General features: G+C 43.9%; 1 protein-coding gene across 2 annotated transcripts in view; it reads right to left on the reverse strand.

Annotated features, from left to right (window-relative positions):
- NCOA3 (nuclear receptor coactivator 3) overlaps nucleotides 1–24,093 on the reverse strand; it is a 111,254-nt gene that overhangs the window by 60,285 nt on the left and 26,876 nt on the right. Inside the window, exon 2 of one of the 2 annotated variants that reach the window (XM_083146426.1) lies at nucleotides 1,666–1,786. The exons of the other annotated variant lie outside the window; for it this stretch is intronic. The gene's annotated coding sequence lies outside the window, so the exon portion shown is untranslated. The remainder of the gene's footprint in view (nucleotides 1–1,665; nucleotides 1,787–24,093) is intronic. 2 annotated transcript variants of the gene reach the window in all.

Here is a 24,093-nt window from a genome sequence, read left to right on the forward strand (position 1 = left end):
AGTCACGTGGAATGTGCTCGGTACAAATTCTATAATACAATAAAGCCACTAACTGTCATTTTGTGTTATTTTTCCTGCACTCAATTTTATTTCCTAGGACCTGCCAATGTGACAACTTATGCTGCACCTGGCAATGCCTAGGAATGCCAGCAATATGTTCTGTGCCCATACAAATGGTCTTCAACAGTAAGTTCAGCTAGTCCCCCTTCCCCCTAAGAACAGATAACATAGCCAGGGTCACATACACAATAGATAGACAATTTTTGTCATAGCCATTAAGCAAAAATATTTAAATTAGTTATATAATATGGGGGAATTCAATTGTTGATCATCTCCCTGCACTGGCTGTTTCATTGCTATGTTGTACTGGTACCGGGTCACATGGACCCAGGTTACCCATTTACACTGCTCTGCGAGATGGAATGAGTCAGTGTCCAATCCTGTTGGCTTCTCAGGTTGAACTGTTGCATTGCACAACCAAGGTAATTTAAACGTAGTCATTTTACACTGTACAATATCCCGGGGAATAGTCATGGGGTCGACCCAATTAAGGTTGACAGTCAATAGGTCAACCACTATTGGTCGACATGCGTTTCACTGGGTTTTGGTGTCTATGTCGACATGGACACCGTAGCAATATGGGATGCACTCGCCACACTGTTCTATTCTCCACTTGGAGTATGAAAAAAAACACCTGTTCTGGACAAAGAACATGAAACCTTTTCCATGTCAACCTACTGTATGTGCCGACATTTTGACCATGTCGACATTTTCATGTGTCGATCAACAGTGGTCAACCTACTGACTGTAGACTGCATCCCATATTGCTGCGTGTTCATGTGCAATTACCCGGGATATTTATGGCAATATAAAGGGTATTAGTCAGTGTCTGAATATTTATGGTCCCATCTTTCTGCTTGTGTGTGAAAAGCCGCAACAAAGCAGATTCTAAAACTCAGTCACACAAAGATATAAAAGTTTTGCAGTCTCATGATGCATCCTAATACCCTATTACACCAAAATCCCTGGTCAGACCCTGGTCTTTGAACCTGGTTGTTTCCAGGGTTGGACCCAGCTTCATAGCCCATTTACAGAGCAGTGTGACCCAGGTCGGACCTGGGTCTGCACCGTTTACACTGCACCTGGGGGTCAGCCCTGCTTTTCCCTATGGATGACATTGAAAATTTCAGTTTTAGGACTGATAAACTGACAGCCAACCTTCCCTCAATGATTTAAAATAAAAATTAAAAAAAAAGACATGAGCATTGAAATATGTTGGTTGTTTTATTCTGTAAAATATTTTTCAAAAAGTTATATTCAGCGCTCAAGCACATATAGCAGTTAAAAAAAGTGCAGCATCCCCCCCTCCCTGTGTTAGGACCGTTTACACTGCACATTACCCAGGTCTGACCAATGTTCCACCCTGGTCAGAACCTGGGTAGGATTCCAGTGTCAATGGACCTGGGTTGGTTCTTTTCACACCAACGCTGATCTGGGTCCAACCTGGGTTTTTGCCTCGGTGTAAAAGGGGTATTATTTATGACAGTCCCATGTACTAAAGTGCAGTACTTGCAGACATCTGATAGAGCAACCAATAAGTTGGAGGTGGTAAATCCATTCATACAAAATTACATTAGAAACATACTGTAACTGAACATGCCATACCTCAGATTGAAGTCATCAATGAAATGGGCCGAGGGCTTTTCTATGATGCCCACCACACGACCATGATAGCGAATGAGGAAGTTCTGCCAACAAAAGCCATCGAGTATAATGTGGCTTGTACCTATAAATAGATAAAGTGTGTAAATAGAAAAAAATGCTTGGGTAGAATACTCAACTCCGATCATAGTCTCCAAAAACACATTGCTAGCACACCAGAAACAAGTCTATGGTGAGAAACAGAAAACATTGTTTTCTTATTGTTCTAGGATTGTTTGTGTTCAAAACATTGTCATTCAATTATTTCTAATGGTAGTAAATGGGCATGCACTGATGCCTAAAGGGGGGCACACAAGTGAATTGCTCCGGCATGTTATCATTGCCCCCCTTTCTTTATCATCTTTCTCAAGCTACCGACACGTATGCAGGCATAATGTAAGCAGCAGAAGTATTAATTTCTTCTGACATTTCACATTTAAACTACTGTACCACAACCTGGAAAATACTAGTCTTCTTAAAAAAAAAAAAAAAAAATGTGCTATGAGAATAGCATTCACAAGAACGAGAACATTCACAAACATAAACCAACAAGACACAGCACATTCATTTGCTATGCTGTATGGTGAAAACTTTATTGTGGACCATTAAGATTGAAGCAGTGTTATAGAATGTAAGCAAAAGTATTTTCATTATAATAAAGTTTGAGAGAAAAAAAAAAAGTGAGACTTCACATAGAATAGTAAAAATGATATACATACATATACACACATATATACATACACATTTCCTAGAAACTGTAGATAAATACACACACTTATATGCATACACCCACTCATTGTATTATCATATAATATAATTGCATATATGGGAAGCCTGGACCCTCCACATTCATAATGCCAGCAGATGCACTGCAAATCAACACCGTGTCCTTCCTATTCCAGTGCATTTCCATTTAGTAACAGCTAAGTGGTAGAGTTGTAACTGACCCACAATGCTTTGCCTTGGACCTGTATACATACCCTGCTAACAAGATCCATCAAAATGAAAAAAAAAAAAAAAAAAATACAGGAGCACATGTTGGTCACACAGGTGGGGCAAACATACACACTAACATGCATCAATAATAAAGTGGTGATCTAAAGACACATCTAGAATGACGCACAGGAAGGAGGCATGGTCATTATTGTTCTCTCACCAGCCACCATACCATCATCTCAACATTTATCTTTACAAGGGTGTGCTTTTAGTGCGGTTTAGGACAGCCTGCGCTACTGGTTTTCAAAGAATTATTATAGCAGATTAAAAAATCAGAGCGAAAAATCCATTTTAAAAATATACTGTTGCGCAGTTAAGGCCCATACACACTAGAAGATTAGCTTTCCAATCTGGCTGGTTGGAATGAAAAGCTTGAATTTATTTGGAAACAAATTACAGTCAATCATTTGCTCCCAAAGCTGGAAAATGGATAAAAAGCAGTCATCTGCATAAATAGATTGAACTAATTTGTCTGAATGACTTTTTTTGTCAATTGTCATTTGCTCCCCAAAATTTTCAGATTTGCAACCAGCCAGATTGAAAAGATAATCTTCTAATGTGTATGGGCCTTTAGCCCCATCACTCCATTGCATAAAGCAACAGAACAAAGATCCTTCTGGTACCCACACATGGTAAAAGCTGGATGTTCTGTGCAACCAGCAAATAGAAGGATATTTGGACATCACATATCCTTTGACAGAAGAGATTGTGAATCGTACTAGAACACTGCAGTAAAGAATCTGTATTATAAATAGGACGGCTGTCCATGGGAACAGATGAGCAAACCAGGAGGCTAGAGGCACACCATTATGGTGGACTCTTTATGCTGCAGATTCAGAGGGACAGGCACACAGAAGGGGGCACGGGATCTGCTATTAATCATATTCCAGTCATTGTTCATTTGATGCGGCTGGCATACATCCAAGAAGATACAGAAGCCACAGCTCTGGAGTTCACAAAGCTCTCAAACAAAAAAAAAAAGAAAAAGAAAAAAATGCCGAAGGCGCATTTACACCAGTCTAACAAATGGCCGCTTTCATTCAGTCTGAGACACGATGACTATACAGATATAGTAAAGATGTATATTGTAGCAGTGCCAGAGCTTTAAATCCGCTCGAAGATTCTGCTGAACATGGGTGATTGGTGCCCAATTAACAGCAACCTGATCACATGGCAGTGTGGCATTTAATAATTAAACTAGGAACTAAATGTATAATAAATTGGGTAGAAAATATCAAGTTACTGTGATGTATCCAGTGTTCTTGTAGATAACCCCAAGATTTCCTTTTACCATGGTACATCGCTATAGGACAACAATAATATCTCAGACAAGAAGACATCATAATTACAAAAACATTTCTGCCTAAAAAGAGGGGTGGGTTCCAATTTAATACATCGTTGGAAGCGGAGTCTGGCGCTTTCCAGTTTGATGTGCAGTACCTGGAGCAGCATGGGACTGCAGATCAAAAATGTAAAGCTTCATTACAGTGGTCACAACCCGTCGTTCGAGAGCTACCGGTAGTTCGCCTGACCAAAACAGGTGGGTCGACCACTGCTCTCTGCCCGGTCCGCCCGTTGCTGCCGCCTTGGCCCCCACTCCTTGTTCCGGAGGAGACAGGCGCTATAAGTCATATTTGACCTCTAGCATCTGGCAGGGAGCACCGTGCTAAGTGCTCCCGGCACTTCTGGGTAACACTGCAGTGCTGCGTTCCCCGTCAGACACTAGGGGGGAAATTTACTAAAGGAAATTTGTAAAAAAAAAAAAAAGGTGTATTTGTATCCAGAAATATACTTATTTGTGACATTTACTATCCTGAAAATACGGCAATTCGTATTCGTATCGATGTGCTATCAATACGAATTGCCGTATTTTCGGGATAGTAAATGTCAAAAATAAGTGTATTTCTGGATACAAATACACCTATTTTTTTTTTTTTTTAACAAATTTCCTTTAGTAAATTTCCCGCTAGATGTCAAATCTGACTTCTAGCGTGGTGGAAGACCATGGAGAACGGACATCTTAAGGCATAAGCCAGCAGGGGGATGATGGAGCCGAGCTCCAAACGCTGCAGCAGCCAGCAGCGATTCTTTTTTATGGAGGAATGTATTATGGTGCAACTGCCCACTATGCCCATGTGAAAAGACAGGAATAGTGGAGGGGGCAAGCTGTGACCTCCTTGGCAGCGAGCATTAACTACTGGCAGCAAGCATTGACCCCTGGCAATAAACAGGTAATTTACATTTTATTTTATTAGAAGCCTTACTGCGGGACATTGTTAGATGTATTGGTGAGTGTTGTTATCATGTAGCCTTACAAAAGACAATTATATGGCCCAGAATGGGTGCTGTTATCATGCAGTATAGGACTTCCGGTATCAGAGAAGCCTTGACGAGGCCCAGAAGCTTATCATATCTTTTGCAAAATATATGTAATTAAGATCTCTGAATGACCCTCTACTATGTTGGTTTTTCAAATCTTATTACTAATGCCCTTTGGTGTGCTGGGGGTTAAATCCCCCTCCCTTGCAGCACCTGGAGAGTATTACTACTTTGATTGAGCAGCTCTCACCACTGTTTGCGGGACATTGTGTGCAGAATCATGTGTCAGGGGCATTGCAGTGAGTAGCAGAATGCATTTTTGGGAGCTGTCCTGCGTCCCTCCTAGGGCCGGCAGTGTCCTGTGGTGAATAGATTGTGTGCACAGCGTCTACTCAGAGAGGCTGGGGGCATAGAGAGCAGCTCTCAGAGCGCTGGCCATGCTCCCATAGCAGGAGTACCATGGTAGTATTTTAACCCCCCCCCCCCCTAATTTTGGGCACGCGCAAATGTCCCTTCTCTGCCTCCAGTGTTAGGAGGTATGTATGCGGCATATTGGACATTGCAGTGTGTGGAATATTGTGTCTGGGGCATTGTGGTGTGTGGTATAAGTGTAAAGGGAATTTTTGGTTATTCTGCAAATTTTTTCCATTTTAGTAGCTCTTCAGGTAGTTTATTTTATTACGAGAAGCTCACGACCCAAAATTTTTTGGATATCACTGCTTTATTAAATAAAGGACTGGTGCGAGCAGAAATGTACTAGTCTGAATTAGCGGCGCACTGATTAGAATAGCTACAGGAGTTCCCTCCTGGGACTATTCACTGCAAACCATATTGAAATCAACCCCATTGTCAATCAGAATGTGGGGGCAGGGCTTCAAGGTTGTCAGGGGGAGGAGCTATGCTCAGTGTTCCGACATCGTGAAAAAATAACGAATCATCGTTTCTGCTGTGCCATTGATGTAGTGAAACCATCTTGTTCTCCCTCATTGATGGCAAAAGTATTCAACAATCAGCCATAAACGATGGAGGATTCAGAATAAATCGATGGTCTATAGCTGGGGTAGCCAACCCTAGTCCCCGAGAGCTACCAACAGTGCATGTTTTGCAGATCTCCTCACAGAATCACAAGTGAAGTAATTAACTCCACCTGTGGATCTTTTAAAACGTGACTGAATAATGAGTGCACCTGCCGGGTGACCTGGAAAACATGCACTGTTTGGGGGTACTTGAGGACCAGGGTTGGGAACTAATGCTCTAAATCTGGGGTAGCCAACCCTAGTCCTCGAGAGCTACCAACAGTGCATGTTTTGCAGATCTCCTCACAGAATACCAAGTGAAGTAATTAGCTCCACCTGTGGATCTTTTAAAATGTGTCAGTGAGTAATGAGTGCACCTGTGCAGCAGCTAGGTTGTCTGGAAAATGAGAACTGTTGGTAGCTCCCGAGGGCTAGGGTTGGCTACCACTGGTCTATAGCAATCCCTACCAAACACACGGGGCTACGGAAGCTTTGCACTGAGCGATCTAGTTAAGTACAGATCACTCAGCACACAACACTGCAAAGGCGATGTGTGCTGAGTGATTTGTTACTGCCCGTGTTTAGAGAGAACATGGGCAATGACTAGATATTTTGAGCATGCTTGAAATATCTAGCCCAGCGATAGTGATGCGCGAGGGCTGCTTATCACCGTTGCCCATACACAGGGAGCGATCAGTGTTTTATGTAATCTAATCAGATCGCTTAGAAATTGCCCTGTGTGTATGCTCCATAACAAGAGAACGGAGGGTCAAAGGAACTTGTGGAGACCTAAAAAGAAAAAATAAGAAAAAAAACAAACAAACCAAAAGGCATATGAAAATTAACACAACAGCAGGTCAGCTTTTCCCTTTAGAATCTTTATTGAAATATAGGTGGTGTTTTAAGCTACTTCCAACATGTAACAATCCCAAGCCTCTGAAGGAGTACAATACAGGGAGAGGGCACAGCATTCCGATGGAGCGCACAAGCAAGGAAAGTAAGAAAAGCAACAAAATGAGGAAAGGAGAAACTGGGCTCCACCAGCTATAGGCGGCTCCCAAGAAAATGCTACAGGGTCAAAAGTTTAGTGTGGTTTCAATTTCACCTCTCAGCAGCCAATCAGAGGGAGCTCGGGAGCTGCAGGATGCGCGCCTGCTGCCAATGAGACTTAACCCATGCTGTGCCAGACCCAGGCCTGGAAAATCACTGCCTGGCTGAAGAGTATGTGACTTCTGTGTGTATAGTAACATGCACGCTAATGGCCACGTTCAAAAGCTGCTGATTTCAGCTAAAGAAACCATTCCACTGCAAGGTAGGACGCATGAGCACGCTGCAAGAAACTGCTCTACAGCTATAGAAATACTGATATTCCTCCTTCTCTTTACTGCCTTACTTTACGGCAGTCCAAACTCAGACATTCTATTATCAGTTATTTATATAGCGCATACATATTCCAAAGTGCTTTGAATAGTTGAACATTCACATCAGTCCCATGGAGCTCACAATCTATATTCCCTATGTACACACACACACACACACACACACACTCTACGGATAAGTTTTGTTGGGAGCCAATTAAACTACCAGTATATTTTTGGTTTGTGAGAGGGAACTGGAGTACCCGGAATAAACCCACGCAAGCACAGGGAGAATATACAAACACCTCACAGTAAGGGCCACACTGGAATCTAACCCATGACCTCAGTGCTGTGAGGCAGTAATGCTAACCATTACACCATCCGCGCTGCCTGAACATAACTGCTCGCAGCCCCTTATGTAAGCTACAACTTTTGTGCAAATTCAGGACACATCTGGGTGTGAAAAGGCCCCCTTATGCACGTTCCTGTGCGTCTTGGTCTAACCAAGAGATTGATCCTCCTGCACATAGGATAAATCTCAAGTCAATCAGGTCCAACTTGTCCCTCAGATAACTTGGACAAGTGTAAGGGCCATAAGGGGTACGAGATGTGGTGCTGATTTCTTCCCATTGTCTATGGCAGTGGTCAGGGCCGGTGCTAGGGTGTCCGGCGCCCTCCTGCAAACCATAAATTTTGCGCCCTTTCACATTACCATTGCAACAAGCTGCAGCCCGATTGTGGGAGTGTATGCAACATGCGATCCTATGGAGGATCTCGGGTGCATGTACATGTATGCAACTATGCATACACCATCCCAGTGCTGTGTCCGCAAAGTGTTGCAGGCACTAAAGGTGCCCATACACGCTGCGAGAATCGCATACGTTATGGGCTAGATCGCATGGCACGGCATGCGTGCAATGTGTGTGCGATGCGATCCGAAAGCAGTACAAAAAGTATGTGCAGCACATACTTTTTGTACTGTGCGATGCGATGCCCGCGGGAGCGTGCATCGCACGCTGCTATTGCAGCGTGTATGGCCACCATACCATTATTTAAAAAAGTGTCACTGCCTCCTGCTTGGGCGGTGTGCAGGAGGCAGTGACGGTGAGGGCTAAGGCAGCTTTAGCAGAGAAAGGAGGGAGACAGCGCCTTTTCAGCATGGCGCCTCCCTGCTTTGCAGGAGCTGCTGAGTGGGTAGCGCCGGCCCTGGCAGTGGTACTCAACTGTGGATCTCAAGGCACACCAACTGTCCAGGTTTTAGAACTATCCTTGCTTTAACACAGATGGTATAATCAAGCAGACCAAGGTATAAATTAAGTCACCTGTGACTAAGCCTGATAGCCTTAAATCCTAGACTCATGCCTTGAGGACTACTGGTCTAAAAAAGGTGCCCATACACTTGTCCGATTTGGGACGACTGACCAGGGTGGTCCCGTGCGTATTGTATTGGAGTGGGGAAGTCAGATGGGCTGCACATTAAATCTATCAGATCCATCAGTGGCACATCGCATGTGCTTTTTAGCACCCGCGATGTGTCGGTTCAATATGTAGGTGTGTGCCAGCAGTGAAGAACCACTGGCACACACCATGTGCAGCAGCGGGGTCCAATTGGCGGCTGGGAGCTTATACCCGGTATTTGCCGTGCGGGAAGCGCTGAATTTTAAAGAATAATTTAGAAAAGACTGGCTGGACACGGATTGGCCAGTCTTTTCAAAATAGGTTTTCAAACTCAACAGAACTTCCCATCCCGCCGCCTGGCAAATACAGATACAAACTACGAGTCTCTGCTGTCTGGATCTCGCTGCCCACCCCTGTCACCATTGCAGTTCCCCAGGGAATATTACATGCAATAAATTTGTGTGTACATGTGGTAGGGAATATAGATTGTAAGCTCCACTGGGGCAGGGACTGATGTGAATGTTCAACTATATTCTGTAAAGCACTGCGGAATGCGCTATATAAGAAACTGTTCATAAATAAAGCGACTTATTGCATATAAAAGTGGCACATCAAGTGCCAAATCGTAAGTGAGCCTCCCGGGGGCTCTCAGGGGAAAACTGGTCCGATTTTTCCTTAGGAAAAAAAGATATACTAGTGTATGGGGCCTTAAGGCAGTGGTTCTGAAATGTAATCATCAGGACGCCAAACCATTCAACTGACCAATGCACAGGTGAATTAATTAATTAATTACAGTCACATTTGAAAAAGGGCCACAGATGGAGCTAATTATTATTTCACTTGTGATTCTGTGAGGACACCTGAAAAATATGGGTACTCTTTACCTAGAAGGGCGCCCGTCGCGGGCATCGCGGGTACATTTATGTCTGGCCGCGACGCGACCGACGCGATGCCCGCGATTTCCCATTGAAACCCATGTTAAACATGGAAATCGTGTCGGTCGCGTCGCGGCCAGCCATAAATGTACCCGCGATGCCCGCGACGCGATGCCCGCGACGCGATGCTCCCGATTTCCCATAGGAATCAATGTTAAAAGGCGCGATGGACCCGATTTTACTGTTAAATGGCTCAATGGCCCCGATTTGGCCATAGAAATCAATGTTAAATGGGCCACAGAGCCCATTAACCCTTAAATGTCCCCCCCAATTTTTAACGCCACCCCACGATCCACGCGAACCCGAAGCGTGGCGAGCGCAGCGAGCCCGCGAGGGGCGGCGGTACGCGTCCTCCGACCTTTTCATGCCCTACTATCCACTAGGGCGTGGAGTGAGAATATAATAGTGTGGCGAGCGCAGCGAGCCACCGAGCCCGAAGCGTGGCGAGCGCAGCGAGCCCCGCGAGGGGACGCGGATACCTTCACAGGTAGACGCGTCCCCTCGCGGGCTTCACAGGTGTCGGCGTCGCCACGGACACCTGTGAAGCCTGCGAGGGGACGCGTATAACTGTGAAGGTATCCGCGTCCCCTCGCTGCGCTCGCCACGCTTCGGGCTCGGTGGCTCGCCACACTATTATATTCTCACTCCACGCCCTAGTGGATAGTAGGGCATGAAAAGGTCGGAGGACGCGTACCGCCGCCCCTCGCGGGCTCGCTGCGCTCGCCACGCTTCGGGTTCGCGTGGATCGTGGGGTGGCGTTAAAAATTGGGGGGGACATTTAAGGGTTAATTGTGCTTATTTGGGCTCTGTGGCCCATTTAACATTGATTCCTAGGGCCAAATCGGGTCCATTGAGGCATTTAACAGTCAAATCGCGGTCAATCAGCCTTTTTAACATTGTTCCCTATGGGAAAATCGCGGTCATCGCGGCCATCCCGATTTACCCGCGATGACCGCGATTTTTACCCCCGACGACCGCGATTTCAATCGCTGGCGCCCTTCTAGGTAAAGAGTACCAAAATATGCACTGTGTGGGGTCCCGGGAACAGAGTTTGAGAAGCTACCTGTATGTATAGAGCAGCGTTTCTCAACCTTGGTTTTTTAAGGAACACTAAAAGATGTGTATATACTAGACCAGGCATGGCCAAACTGTGTCCCTACAGCTGTTGTGAAACTACACATCCCAGAATGCCTTGCCATAGTTTTAGTATTCCCTGATAGTAAAATGGTGGCAAGGCATGATGGGACGTGTAGTTTAATAATAGCTGGAGGGCCATAGTTTGCCCATGCCTGCACTAGATGATATCGTTAACGATGTGCATGATCATGACAATTGTTAATTTGATTTTCGTGCATATGATCTAGTGCAGCAAAGTGTCGTGACTCCATGATGCTTACTATCAGCCTAATGACTGCTCTGATCCGTCAGTCAATGACCCAAGGAGGCTAAAAATCAAGTTGAATTGTCTGTTACTTCAGACTCCTTGGATCCCTGGCTTAGAGACCTGAGGAGTCATCAGGCAAGCTTTCTGGCATCCACTGCTTTCTCGTCATCCTCCTGGTCATCAACAAAGCCTCACAGCAACTATAAGCTTTAACATTTGCATGTATATATTAAAAATCACATGCATGACAGGGACTCCGAAAAGAGCTAGTCTGCAATTGGGTAAGAAATAAAATCACTACATTAGTGGTCCCTTCACTTCTGTTTTGTGCCTCCACAATGCTGCTGTGCATGTGTTGTCTGCTGAACATTCTGCAGTAACTTTCTGGGGTCCTGTAATGGGACCCAGTCAGACAATAAAAAGTTTGAGCCTCTGGTCTAGGATGTACATACTATATAGTTAACGATGCGCATGCTCGAGGGTGGTTATCGATATCCTCCATCATCTGCACCGGCAGGACAAAGAAGGAAATCGCTACCGATAGCCATGCTGCAGAAAGCATCATGCCCCCCCCCCCCCCTTTCAGGCACCATTGTCAGTCACTGGTGGCATTGGAAAATGTGTACACACACCCCTTTACTGACATAATTGCACTTTGTACACATCTCATGGGGGGCCCAAATTTGCATGTGTTTGACCTCCAATTTTCATCCGATGCAAAGCCCACCATGGCACTAACTGTGCAGAGTTTTTATATTCTCCCTGTGCTTGCGTGGGTTTACTCCGGTTACTCCTGTTTCCTCCCACAATTCAAAAATATACTGGAAGGTCAATTAGCTGTCAACAAAATTAACCCTAGATTGGCTGTGCGCGCACGTGTACATGTGGTAGGGAATATATATTGTAACTGGAGCAGAGACTGATGTGAATGTTCAACTAAAGCCGGAGATAGTCACTGCCGCACCAAGGATCTATCGTTATCCGCAGCAAGTAATGAGACAACATGCAACATAATCGCAAGCGATCCTGCAGCCCGGGACCTTCCCAGGTGGCTCAAGGAGGATCAGCTGAGACTTCTCACCTCAGAAATGTCGAAGTAGTGGATGTGGGGCTTAACAGTCCAGGTTTGAGGACACAAATGTTTGTGCTTAGATGGTTGACTCAAAATAGCTGAGGTACTAATTAAATCACCTGTGCTAAAGTATAGCTGTAAAATAAACATATCTTTTGTGTACCTTGAGGACCAACATTAGGAAACACGGATAGAGAAAAAAAATATATAAAAAACACTCACAGCGAAATGCTAATTCAATGTGACATACTGTAGTATTTTGGAGTTTGGTACATCGGGTGAGATGTACTAAGCCTTGAAAAGTGATAAAATGGAGAGTGAAAAACCACCAACCAATCAGCTCCTACCTATCATTTTTCAAACACAGCATGGAGTATGGCAGTTAAGAGATGATTGGCTGGTGGTTTATCACTTTTCATTTTATCACTTTTGAAGCTTAGTACTTCTGGCCCATCATGAGAAACAGTTATGGGATAGGTGTCGGTAAGTAAAACAGAGTTTTGAGAAGTTTTCTAACAGTTAAAGAATGAGCTCTGCAGTATTTGCGGCTTTCTACCTACAGATCAGTTACTCATAAAACCATGTGAGGCAGATCAACTACATAATGTTTATCTCCATTAGAATACATTGTCTATACAAAGACAGTTGGGTAATGCCAGGTGGAAAGCTTGCCTTTCCCTGCTGTCTTTGTAGAGTCCATCAACAAGAGATGGGGTTGCCATCTGGTACATCTTGAGGAAGGGAAAGGGGCTTAGCAGCTTTATGATAATTCTGACTTTGAGCAAAAATCATAGACGTTGCCATGACTACACAGCCCACCAGTCAGAGCCTAAATCTAACGCTTCTTGCAGCCCTTACCATGAGAAAACCAAGAAAACAACTGCTGTGGTGCCAAACTGAGAGGAAACACGCTGATGTGTGGTGCAATGTTTTTATTTTACAGGGAACATAAGAAAGCTGTCTCCCACGGCCAGACCTAGAATCATGCTCACACTGAGGCCCTTATTCTAATCAGATCGGTACGGCCCGCGTGCGGCCGTACCGCCGATGTTTTTACTCTGCACATGCGCAGAGGTGAATCTGCGCATGTGCAGCCCCCTTCGCCGCAGACGTATTTCGTCCGCCGCAAAGGGGGCGTATAGGGGCGTGAGAGGCATCATGCCCTCATTTCCCTATGTGTACGCCCCGCGTTTCATGGGCGTTCCCATGCAAACGCGGGGCGTACGCATGGTAATGAGGCCATGACGCAACTCATGGGGGCGGAAAGCTGACGTCGCCGGATGTCAGCTTTCAGCCCCCATACAAGCTACCACACGGACGATTGTCCGTGTGGTCTCAGCTTGCGGGAGCTGCCGCGGCGTGCGGACCTGCCTTCGATGGTCGACGACCATCGAATGCAGGGGGCAGCTCCCACCATGGTGGAGGCGTAGCCTCCACCATTTTTATGCGGATCGCCAGCCGTCCGTGTACGGACGGCCGTGGCGATCCGTAGGGTGGGCGGGGATTCGTCTGGTGCGGTCGCAGCCGCATATGCGGCTCGACCGCACCAACCAGAATAAGGGCCTGAATCCAGAAGCTCCTATAGCCCAAACCTTTCAATGTCAGGCAGTATATTACAGCAGCAGATATGTCTAGTTCAGACAACAATGGTTTATTAAAAAAAAGGAAGAAAAAAAAAAAAACACCTCAGTTCAGGCCCATACACATTGGGCGACTCATGTGAAAGCCGCTCAGTTTTCTCGTCTGAGCGGGGTTCAGCATGAAAGCCGCCCAGTGTGTACAGGTCAGCAATGAGCGGTGAGTGCTTCTGCACGCTCCCGCATCATCGTTGTCGGCCGCCGCTCATCTGCTGGTGTTGCCAGCAGATGAGCAGCTTTGTGGACAGCTTTCCATAGTGCTGCGCTATGGAAGACAGTCTGCCCCCCACTGACAGCACCGGGCAGGGGGAAAGCCGCTCAGTGTGTATGCACTGAGCGGCTTTTCCACCAGCGATGACAACGATCATCGCTGTCCATACACGCTAGGCAAAATCGCCCAGTGTGTATGGACCTTAAGTACACACTAAGGGGGGGACAGCCCTTTGCAGGCTGAAACAATCTCATTAAGTGAAGTCTATACACTAGGATAAAATTAAATCATTGAGGAACGATGTGCTTCATACATCAATGATGCTTCTATTTCCTATTTCAAATGTCTAATATTGATTGGGCTAATAAAATATCTGCCTCCTCAGAGGCAAAGGAGCCAATTATCACACGGTGGGCTTTGTCTTGCCTTTTAGATTGCATACCTTACAACTGTACAGATTTAGCCGGTAGATTTGGCCAGTTGGTTGTTTTTTTTTTTGGTCTTTTAAAGGTCCTTAACGTGTACAGACTGTACCATTTTCTTCCCGGGTTTAGGCGTCTCCTCTTGCTCCAGCTTGCGATGCGATCTGGTCCTTCTGCACTCATTCCGGTGACTTGTGGTCCCGGCAGCGTGTGTCTCATCATGAAGTCACATAGCGCTCGGACCCTCCTGCACTCAGGGACTGTCTGACTGTGTAAAGGCTTCTTGAATGTCTCATGCGCATTTTCTGGATGGTGGCAAGAGCAGCAGCATCTCTGCGCTCAAAATTAAGCGTGTTTTGTGTATTTTAAATCTATAACAAAGATGTACTAAGCTTGAAAAGTGTTAAAATGGAGAGTGTTAAACTACCAGCCAACCAGCTCCTACCTGTCATTTATCAAACACAGCCTGTGACATGGTAGTTGGGAGCTGGTTGGCTGGTGGTTTATCACTCTCCATTTTAACACTAAACGGAGATTGTTTTGAGCAAAGGGGATGTGGGATCTATACCAATCCGCGCAGAGCTGCCTGTATTTCTGGTTCAAATGAAAAAAGCCCACCCGGACTTTTTGTTGCAATTTAAAGGGATAGAGATTATTTGAAGTTAGAAATATGGGCGCTATGGGGATATGTAGAGATAAAAGAAGGCTAATACTTCCCTATTCGTGGTCTCCTGATATCTTCCTATATCTTCCTGGTCCCGTATTGAAACATGAAAAGATAAAAAGAGAAAGAGGGACAGATCCCCTCGTGTAATCCTGTTTATATTGGGTGATTACAAAGATGGTGATTCAATAGCCTCCAATACTAGCTACTGGGTTGCGTATAGATTGAAATAAGTATGGGGGTTCTTATCTCCCCCTTCCAAATACACTCACACAATCGCAGAATGTTATATAGCTTATAACAATAAATCTTGTATTCAAACAGGTACTGTATCCAGATATAATATGTTGGGGGTAGGTCCCCCTTCCAATTTACTCACTCAGAGCTGGAGTTCAGATCGCATGTAGTTTAGGTCTTTCTCCTGGTGTCCTCCGTCCGTGATGAGAATATGGGTAAATTCCTTATATTTTAAAAAGATGACACTAGTGCATACTGTGGATACTAGTGGATGTGGTCATGAAGTCACTGAATGTGTAGAACTAATACTGTAATGTATTAGTTCTACACATTCAGTGACTTCATTTTGGCGGGAAAACGGGCAGACCTGCCCCTAATTATCATTATCCAGACAGCTATATAAACCATAAGGTTGCAGTGAGAGAATGCACCTTGACAAAGATCCAGTACGGGTCGAAACGCGTTGGTGGACTATTCTCTCGGAATTTTTAAACTGTTGTGGATGCCTACTGGATACTCTGGACCTACAGGACGGGAACACCTAAATCCAGGTGGTAAGGCATAAACGGGGCCCCATTTAGCCTGCCCACTACAAACAACTTCAGGATTTTTTGGTTAGTACCGGTCCAAGATAGGTAGAGTTATTCCAGAGGCTTTTTTGTTGTATGGGTTTTTATGTTAAAAGTGACACGTTTGTTTTTCAATAAAAAGGATAACTGTTTTATTACACACAGTATCCACTAGTGTCATCTTTTTAAAATATAAGGAATTTACCCATATTCTCATCACGGACGGAGGACACCAGGAGAAAGACCTAAACTACATGTGATCTGAACTCCAGCTCTGAGTGAGTAAATTGGAAGGGGGACCTACCCCCAACATATTATATCTGGATACAGTACCTGTTTGAATACAAGATTTATTGTTATAAGCTATATAACATTCTGCGATTGTGTGAGTGTATTTTGAAGGGGGAGATAAGAACCCCCATACTTATTTCAATCTATACTCAACCCAGTAGCTAGTATTGGAGGCTATTGAATCACCATCTTTGTAATCACCCAATATAAACAGGATTACACGAGGGGATCTGTCCCTCTTTCTCTTTTTATCTTTTCATGTTTCAATACGGGACCAGGAAGATATAGGAAGATATCAGGAGACCACGAATAGGGAAGTATTAGCCTTCTTTTATCTCTACATATCCCCATAGCGCCCATATTTCTAACTTCAAATAATCTCTATCCCTGGAGATTGTTTTGGCTTCTGTTCTTCTGGCTGGATGCACGGTTCTCTCCTGCTTATAAGGTGTAAGTGAGGTGTGACTAGTATACAGTATATGTGTCTGCTCCATAACAGTTCAGGTCTTCTGTTACCTCCTACACTGTCCCTGCCAGTGACATTATTGAAACCCTTAGCACCCATCTTTTATGGATCTTTAATACATCCATTCGGAAAGGGGGTGGGGTGTTGCCCCACCCCTTTTTACATGTGGTCATGCCCCTTTACCCTTGGTCACTCACCCTTTCTGAATGTGCAAAGGCTTCTGCCCTTCATATGTTGAAGGGTATGGGACTGAATCAATAAAAATTGGAATACATCGAGTAGCACCATTCACAATAAGAATGCCGGCAAGCAGGACACTTTGTAACATTCAAATCGTTTCCATAATGGCATTACTTTTAACAGCATCCTGTTACACCAGTGTTTCCCAACCTCTGTCATGAAGACACACTAAAAGCTGGGTACACACCTTAACATTTATCTGTCCAATCTGTCTGGTTGAAGCAAACATCTGGTCATTCAACTTTGCACCTGCTGAAGGGATCAGCAAGCTCGATACACGACCAGCGGGTGGACGCACTGGATTGTGATTATGCCCACAGACAGAAAGTTTTTATAGGATTGGATGACCTGCATGATTTTATATGATTGGATGACCTGCATATGTACAGACAGATCAAGCAGTGTGTTCTCCATGTATGCTGCCTGATCCCAACTGAATGCCATTCACAGACATACAGATGGAGCCCCTCTCATTTATTCCCAGCGCTCGCCAGAATATCCCCGCTGGCAAGCGCTGGCTGAGAGGGACTCCATCAGACTGGGACACGCGAGCGTCTCACATGGTCGCTAGTCCCAGTCACTCCGCGGTGGAAACCCTGCCAGTCTCCGCTTAAAGGAGGGGGTGGGCGGCAGCAAGGTGCTCCTTCGGAATGGGGTGCGCAAGCATCTCGCACGCCCACTTCCGACTGATGGCGGAGCCTGACGGCTGGCGATTCTATCGCCAGCCCTTGCAAAGCGGTCGCCGGATCCATCTGTATGGCTAGTACACACTGGCCAATGGTCCAGCTATATAACCGACCGTTCAATTGAACTGCCAATATATTGGCCACCGTGACCGCAACTCGTGTACCTTGAGGACTGCAGTTGGGAACTTACACAGTTGATTTAATTTATTACATTTATTTCTATGACATCTCTTTATGATCTATACAAGCATGTAAAAGAAAATAACAGATCTGAATAGGTTAAATATAATGCTGTAAAATGTGAGGTCTAGAGAAAAGGTCTTTCTAAAGACCGATGAAGACACTGAGCTGGCAAAGTCCAAATATCTGAACTGGTATAAAATGTGCTGAGGCTTCAGAAAGTTCGGAGCTTGCAGACAGAGCAGTCTCGCAGCCATCCTGTATTACATCATCTCAATCTGAGCTCTGTTACTGCTGGAATAACCCTGCAAATGCAACATCGCACACTGTACTTATCCATACATCACTTTTAACCACTTAACTGGCTAATGTCTTCACAAAAAACACCCAGAAATGGTCTGGGTTTTTTTTTTTTTTTTTTTTTTTTAAATGACTTAGTTGGCTTGTACTTGAAACAAAACCAAAAAAAAAAAATCTTTGACTGGCTGGGTCTCCCCCTGTCCATCCCTTCTTCCTACTAAACTCTCCTTTTCTGTACAGCTATATAGATGTTTAGTGTCCGGTTGTGTCTCTCCCAAACACTGCCATCTGTTGGCAGCAAGTGAAACTACATATCTTTCTCTCACACATGCAAAAACACAGAAGCAATCACAAGGTAGCAGACTACTATAGATTTCGAAGGAAATATTTAGCCAGACACAAATGTTTATTAGTTGATATAATTTTGTCACTATATTTGGAAATATAGTTGTGATTGCTATCGTCGCTGGACTTTTGTTTGGGTCAATTTCTGTAATGTATTTTGTTAGTCTCAATAAAATAAAATAAAATAAAAATTGTAAACATCAATGGCCAATATATCGGTCTACCAACGATCAGATCACCATGACTTAATATTTCCATGGCAGTTGCTCCTTTCTGTAGACGTTGTGTGAACACAGAGAAAGGAAAGGACCGTTTATAGAAGTTCTGCAGCTGCGGAAGCGGGTTTCACGGGGCTGCCTGATCAGTGACCGGCCATACGATAGGTATTTGGGGAGGGAACTAGGAAGCAAAGGGGCAGGAAGAGCTCTTGAATATTGGCAGCGGTTGGAAGATTAAAAATTACAGCTGCTGCACAGTGGGCGTTTTGTACTGGTCGCATCAGATGCGACTAGGTCAGGAAAAGCCCAGCCAGTTGTGGTCACATCTAAGGCAACCAGGGCATGGTCTGATAAAAAAGTGCATTACATGTAAGGAAAACCCTTAATATAGAAGATGTGTGCACGTACATAAACACTTCTCTGACCGATCTGAATTCTCTTAACGCCAATTAGTGTATTTTATCGTGCCTGATCTCCCATCAAAAGTGAGTGAATCAGGAACTTTTTTTAAAGCGCACACGACATGACCACACAGACCATGTTTAGCCGCGTAAAGCCATTAAACCTGACTAAACTCATGGGTTTGATGCGAAAATTTATGCTTCAACACAGCAGAAGAAAATGTTCGCACATTTCAACTCCCCACCCCTGGAGGCTGCAAGAAGAAATGTGTCTCCCTGTGGCAAACAAAGCAACAATTGAATTTGCTCAATTGGACACCATCTAGTTGAATGCAGCAAGGTTTTGTAAGTTTTCTACAAAGTGCAAATTGGGAGACGTGCATGAAAAGTGGATAAACCATCCCGGACCTCACAAAGTGACAATGTAGATAGGAGGACCACATAAAAGTGTCAATGGCCATAAGTACTGGAGGTTTAAAAATGGATTTAAAATGAATACTTGAGAATCCAGAAAAATGTATGAATAGTTATCTTTCATTGTATTTATGAAAGTTTGTGAAAGGTTGGAACACACACACTTATTAGGGGGTTATTTTGGTTCACTCTGACAACTTCCTTCTTAAATGGACAAAACCATGTGCAATGCAGGGGGGGGCAGATGTAAAATGTGCAGATAATTAGATTTTGGCGAGTGATTTTGTTTCTGTGCAGGGAAAATACTGACTGCTTTATTTTTACACTGCAATATAGATCTCACTTTGAAGTAAAACCCCACCCAAATCTAACTCTCTGCACAAGTAACATCTGCCCCACCTGCAGTGCACATGGATTTGTCCATCTAAGAAGGAATTTGTCAGAGAGTGAACCAAAATAACCCCCTTCGTTTTTGAGCTGGAAGTTCAAAAAGCCCTCAGCCATCAATACACCTCTATGTACTAGTTTCACATAATTTAATGTATCCGGTCAACAGTGTCTAGGTCGACAATCAACAGGTCACCCACTATTGGTCGACAGTCAATAGGTCAACAATGCAAAAAGGTTGACATGGCCTGGGTCTACACAAGCAAGAAGGTTGATATCTCAATGGTGGACACAGGAAAAGTTTGACACAGATTTTTCATGATTTTTTTTTTAAACCGACTTGTTCTTACTTCGTGATCCTAGTCGGCATAGAGGGAGAATATAATAGTGTGTCAAGCGGAACGAATACAGTAATACAGTGTTCAGGTCAACAAATGTTGACATAGAAAACAAAAGAAGTGATTGTAGACCTTTTTTGTGTGTTGACCTACCGCCTGTGGACCATTAATGTTCAACTTAGACACCGATCTAATAATCCACACCCACTTGAAAACTGCCTAGTTATTATTGTCAAAATGATGCTATTGAAGTGCAGGATTATTCCTTATGAGGGGTATAGCATGCATGGCATCCCTACATATTTACCAAAAACTAGGAGGTTTCTCTACCCTTTCACTTCTCAGTAGGCAGTGCACAAAAATATTATGATCTACAAAAGCCATGAGTGTTTGGAAATGGGATGCAAAAGTACTTTGCATTGCACGCTGGGTCAGAGAATAACTCGCAAGACTCAACTCTCTCCTAATTGGATTGAGCCCTAAATCTATTAACCACACGTTACCAAATGCAGCTTCAGTCCAGTTGTGTTAATTGCAATACTAACTCCATGCTAACACAGTGGTTAAAATAGAATACATGTCTGTAAACATTTGCATAATACCACTTTCACATCGCCGACACGTGTTAAAAACCGGTATTTTAAAACGGGTCAGAGCCTTACATTGCCGCAGATTACCGTTTTAAATACCGGTTTATACCCCTTTCACATCGCACTTTTAAAACGGTAAATTGCCGGTTTTTTTTTCCCTTTTTAAAACGTTTAAGCCTGCACTGTGAATGCATAGCATTGTACACATTCACATTGCACAAAAAACGGCAAGGAACCGTGTAGGACTCTGCTTTTTACACGGTTCGAAATGCCAGTTAACTTAAAACGGTAAATAGGCTGTGGTGCATTCACAGTGCAGGCTTAAACGTTTTAAAAAGGGGAAAAAACGGCAATATACCGTTTTAAAAGTGCGATGTGAAAGGGGTATGATATACCACCCATACCTTTCCAGGGGCAGAACTGGGATTTAGCATCACATAACGTAATTAAGGCAAGAACACCCGAGTAATCAGTGTTGATTGCGGACGGCACCATCCTGCAGAACAGAGCCACCAATACCCAATTAATTTCCCCACCTAAACATTTTTACAGCCCCCGCAATGCTGCAGCACTCGCAGGGACGGGAAAGTGGTGGTGGTGTATCACTGGGACCGTTCTCCCTGGAGTATGCAGTGTGGTGAGGATGATGGTGCCTGCCCGCTGAAGTTTCCTGATCTGCGCGGAGAGGACTCCCGGGTCAGCGGACTGCGCACGCTGAGGACAGCGGCGTGAACTTCAAACTGCAGCCTCCTCTTGGTGGTCAGTGCGCTAGGCTGACCAGCGCCACAGTGCATCTTCAGCCAGTGCCCCTGAAACGTGTGGCTGTGAAAAATTAATCTCCCTTAGGAGACCAAGACCAGGGATCCAACTCCTCTAGCACTTTTTTTTTTTTTTTTTTTTTTTAAGACGGAGGTCTAGAAAAGGTGGATAGAGGGGAGGAGCCGATCACACTTCACAAAAATGTAAATTGCCGACTCCTAATCACACTCACTCTATCTCCCAATGTAAGCAGTACTTCAGTGTTCGCTGTGAATGAAGGAGAAATAAGGATGGCAACTACTTAAAAAAAAAAAAAAAAAAAAGGTGAAGGGTTGATGGAAAAATTGCATACCCCATTTGTTAAGCTATAATTGCCTTTCTGTTCTATAGTACATAACATATTTGGAAAAATGGGCAGGCCGACTTCTACCTTCATCATTTTATCCAACATCAAGCAAATCACCTTTACATATTCACCTTGTTGGGTGTTCTAAAACAAATACAATTTTTCGAACGTAAAAAAACCAAAAAATTAGATCAATTTGAACCACTATCAGGCCATAATTATAAAATGGAACCACTCCCTTAATTGCCAAAACCAAATTGACTGTGCAACACATACTAGAGCAGTGGTTCTCAACCTCAGTCCTCAAGTACCCCAACAATGCAATTTTTCCAGGTCACCGGCAGGTGAACTCATTCACTGACACATTTTAAAAGATCACAAGTGGAGCTAATTATTTCACCTGTGATTCTGTGTGGAAACCTAAAAAAACGTGAACTGTAGGGGGTACTCGAGGACCAATGTTGATGTCAAGGTCTTGTACAGAGGTTCTCAACATGTTAGGTGATCCCATTATCCGCTATGATCATCGCGGCAGCACTTTACGGTGGCCAGATTTTGCTCAAAGATGCTTGCTGCTCCATAGGGCAGTGAGCAATTTTGTACTAATTCAGACCAAAATCTGCCCGCGAAGGGTGCAAGATCAAGTGCCGATGCCACCATTTAAGTGCCACAGCAACTGCATCCTGCACATTTAATAGGATCGACCTTACAGATAGTTTCATTCCGTTTTCACGGACAGAGAGCCAACCAATGACTACAGCATAAGCCAGCACATGCTATGCCATTTCCCAGTATATTTATCTTTCACTTTTATGAGTATTGTTATATTTGTCAGGGAGTCAGACAGTGTGTCAATTAGCATATTGTAAAGTGCTTTCAATAAACCCTTCATATAAAGATAACACTCTTATGTTACTCTAAACAACTGGTGGATAGAAACACTTATGAGGCAAGCCACTGAGCACAAAAGCCGCAAATAACCGCTTCACACTATACTACTGTTCTGTACTAAATCCAATCCATTTTTCTAGGCTTGTGTGATCTATTTTGTTACAATATACTGTGGGGAGTCAGGGGAAGTGCTACGGAAAGATAACCTTACCGGTTCAAGTTAAATACCACTGCACAGAAGTCTACATTAGTCATGTTCTAACAGGCAATAAAACTGAGTGATTGTGACCCAAACATGGAAAGTCATTGACTGTGATAATGTGACAGCAATCCAAATGTCACTGGCAGGCTACATTTAGTGGAACCACATACACAAACTGGAGCTAAGCAAGCGGATGCTATCTGCATTGTGTCACAATAGTTTGTTAAAATACTTGCCGTCATTTGTAAGGTCCATACCAAAGTCCCCAACCGCAAATTTTAAAGTTATTTACCAAGGTGTCAAATATACAGTGACCCCATTTAATAAGGGACATTTATAACATTGTACTACTGTGGAACAGGAGAAATGTACCCAAAACAATCAGATTTCAGGGTTATTCATTGTACAGTGTATATAGAAGCCAACATCTCATTGGTTACTAATCAGCATATGATTAGTTATAAAGAATATGATTATCCTTAATTATAATAAACAAACTTTTATTTTAGTGGTACCAAAAAGGGTTCTACTGGCTTAACACAGTACAAAGACAAAGGTAAGACCAGTACAATCGTATTCATGTCGGGGGGGAGTGGGCAGTGAACAGGAGTAAGCGAATTAAAACAACACGTGCAATACAGTTAAACAGTAATTCAATGTAAAGAGGAAAAAAAAGCAATCATTATAAAAAAAAAAGAAAGGAAAAAAAAAAGGTACAGCTTTAATGTTGGAGAAAAGAATGTGTACGCTGCAGTGTGATGGGCCCAGCCCAAGGTCACTTCCTGTAGATGGTTGTGCAGCGGGAAGAGGAATGCTGGTCCCCACCGCAGGGAAAAATTCAGTGATAAGGGTTCCTGCATGCACGTATACAGCTGCACTATTAGTGACTGTTCGTATTCAACAACAGCGAAACCTATATAATACATATTCAAGTCAAATACCGGTTCAATAAATATCCATCAGCGAGGAGAGTTCACAATTCACTTCAAACCCATTTCCCATTACAGAGATTGGTGTGTGAATGATGCGTAAGTACCACATGTTGACCCCTAACTTCCATAACACCAGGGTTCTACAAAAATCTAATGGCTGCTCAAATGAATTAATGGTGCACTTTAGT

This window comes from Crinia signifera, chromosome 6, assembly GCF_055691185.1.
Source record: "Crinia signifera chromosome 6, ASM5569118v1, whole genome shotgun sequence".
Taxonomy (NCBI): Eukaryota; Metazoa; Chordata; class Amphibia; order Anura; family Myobatrachidae; genus Crinia; species Crinia signifera.